Source organism: Galeopterus variegatus, unplaced genomic scaffold (assembly GCF_000696425.1).
Source record: "Galeopterus variegatus unplaced genomic scaffold, G_variegatus-3.0.2 Scaffold3571, whole genome shotgun sequence".
Taxonomy (NCBI): domain Eukaryota; kingdom Metazoa; phylum Chordata; class Mammalia; order Dermoptera; family Cynocephalidae; genus Galeopterus; species Galeopterus variegatus.
The window spans coordinates 56114-59127 of record NW_007729682.1 but is presented as its reverse complement, the minus strand read 5'-3'; the positions used below and the strand labels follow the sequence as shown (position 1 = coordinate 59127).

Below are 3014 nucleotides of genomic sequence, written 5' to 3'. Positions count from 1 at the left end.
CAGTGTTCTATGTGTATTAATTAGATCGAGATGCTCATTGACATTCAGATATTTCAGTCCTTATCCGTGTTTGGGTCTACTTTTTCTAGTAATTACTTTTAAAGAATCTTGATTGGGCAGTGCTGGTTGTATTCCTTTGATCAGTGCAAACCCTAGTTCCCTGTGCAGTTCAGCTGGAGTCAAGGAAGGAAGCTTTTGTTAGCAAGAATCTAACCAGCCAATCATTGAGCCATGCAGTTGGCACTGTATTTTAACCATCTAAGGTCATCAGCCAAGACGTTCAAGATCGTAAACAGTGGGATCGGCCTTTCCCCACACAAGATGTACAGGCTGGACCCACATCCATCCCGAGGCCAAGAGTAAACCCAAAATCTTGCAGTCTGCTGTGTTGTTTTTGCCCCTAAACCACCTACAAAATAACGTTTTGAATTTAAACCCACAGTGTCTGCCACCCCACCCTGTCACCTAAAGAGGGATGCAGCTGGTACAGGCTAGAAAAATAGAAAAAGAAGACTAAGCGGAGATGCTGGAAGGGGGAGGAGAGAGGGAGAGAGAAATGAAATTGTGTTTCGTGTCGTGGTTTATCAGAGGTTTGCTGGCCTTATCAGAGAGCGCCTTTAACCTGCATAGAAATCAGGACGATGCCTCTAAATGTTAACTTTCCATGCTTTAAATTAGGGTGTGTGTGTGGGTGAGAACCCATATTCATGTGTTGTTTTGGGGAAGGGTTGAGAAGGGGAAGCCAGGTGATGGTCAGCCTCCATGGGATAACTGAAGCGTGTAATAGCTCAGTGTGCAAATACGTACACACACACACGTGCTTGTAAACATGTGAATGAGTATGTTTACACCCCATATGGTTAAGCGCGCGCACACGTGCTCATGTGGATGCTACTTGGTGACGGTAAATTAGTTGCATAAAATATTACAGTAGTGAAGGATTGATATCAGTGCTGGGGGTTTCATTGGGCCATTTATTAGACGCCCCTGGGGAATTTAAGACCATGCCTTGACCCCACCCACAATTAACTAAAAATGTCTGTATTTCTGAGAGTAAAGCTGGGCATCTGCATTTTTAAAGCTGCTTACGTGATCCTGATGTACGTCAGAAGTTGAGAACATAGCCCTTCTCTCTTGTCTTACAGATGGAAATATTAAATCTCAGAAAGGTTAAGTGGCTTTCTCAAGGTTGTGCAGCTATTTAGTGATGGGGTAGGGCCAAAGGCATGTTCATAATCGGAGTTAAGCCTTTTTTTCTCATTTATGGAGATAATCTGATGGTGTGTCTTTTTCGATCTGTTAATACGGTGAAACACACGTGGCTGACTTTCAGACGTCAGAGCAACCTTGCCCTCTAGCATGAGCCCCACGGGGTCATGGTGTAGCATCTTTCTGTGTGTTGCTATTTTGCATTTTGCAGTACTTTGTTAAGGGTTTTTGCTTCTGCGTTCATCAGAAACATTGATCTACAGTTTTCTTCCAGTGCATTTCTCAGGTTTTGGCACCAGGGTTACCCTGGCCTCATAAAACAAGATGGAAAGTGTTCTCTCCTGTCGTATTTCCTGAAAGAATTTGTGTAAGATTTTAATTATTTCTTCCTTAAATATTTGAAAGAATTAACCAGTCTGGACCAGGAATTCTCTCGCGGAAAGGTTTTTGGTAACTAAGTCAGTCTTTTGAGTGGACGCAGGCACATTCAGGTTTTCTGGTTCTTTTTGTGTTCATTTTGGTAATTGGTGTCTTTCAAGACATTTTCCATTTCATCAAAGTTTTCATATTCATTGATGCCAAACTGTTTGTGATATTCCTCCATGTTTGTAGAATTAGTGTTAATACTCCCTCTTTCATGATGTATTTTGGTAGTTTATAGTTTCTCATTTTCTCGATCTGTCTGCTAGAGGTTCACCAACTTCGTTAATCTTAGAAAAGCACCAACATCTGCTTTTGGTGATTTTCTTTTTCGTTGTCTTTTTCTGGGTTTTTTTGTTTTATTCATTTCTGCTTTTATCTTTATCATTTTCTTATTATGTCTATTACCCTATTATTTGCTTTTTCTAGCTTCTTAAAGTAGAAATTTAGGGTGCTGGTATCCTTCTCGAATATATTCCACAAATTTTCATATGCTGTATTTTTATTATCATTTAAAGTTTGAAATATTTTTAAATTTTCCTTATAGTTTCTTCTTTGACTCATGAATTTTTTTTGCTCTTTGTTTTCCAAATATTTGAGCTTTTAAAGATATGTTTTGTTTATTGATTTCTAATTGAATTCCATGTATTCAGAGAATGTACTCTATAGGATTTTAATCTCTTGAAAACTTGAAATGTCTTATGGCCTAAGATATGAAGACACGTTGCAGGTGCGATAGGAAGAGTGTGTGGATTCTGCAGTGTGGGGTCTGGTGTTCTATGTGTATTAATTAGATCGAGATGCTCATTGACATTCAGATATTTCAGTCCTTATCCGTGTTTGGGTCTACTTTTTCTAGTAATTACTTTTAAAGAAATTAAGATTAGAATAGAGAGAGACTGTTAAACTTATCCGTGCCCTCACTGGTTGAGAAGAGTGACGTCATTTTCATGTACAGAGCCCAGCATGTGTAGCAAAGGCCATTTATGACCAGAGCATCCAGGGACACATGCACTATTTATAATTAGGCTTTGTGTCCTAATGAAGAATACATATTATTAACAGAATGCAAGTGTATACATCGTATAATTAGACCAATAGTGTATCTTATTTTGTGTAAAAACTAGACAGAGGGGCTTAATCATTTTTGTTCTTTGGCTTATGATGAGTCCTAGAAGACAGAGGTTTGCAACACTGTTAGGAATAGTGTCACCAGGTCCGACCCCATGGCTCACTCGGGAGAGTGCGGCGCTGGGAGTGCAGCGGTGCTCCCACCATGGGTTCGGATCCTATATGGGGATGGCTGGTGCGCTCACTGGCTGAGCGAAGTGCAGGCGACACCAAGCCAAGGGTTACTGGGTCACTAAAAAAAAAAAAAAAGGGTC

At 40.1% G+C, this 3014-nt stretch overlaps 1 protein-coding gene across 1 annotated transcript in view; it reads left to right on the top strand.

Moving 5' to 3' along the window:
• The window catches only part of GALNT2 (polypeptide N-acetylgalactosaminyltransferase 2), an 82898-nt gene that overhangs the window by 46229 nt on the left and 33655 nt on the right, over positions 1-3014 (top strand). The gene's annotated exons all lie outside the window — the stretch shown is intronic.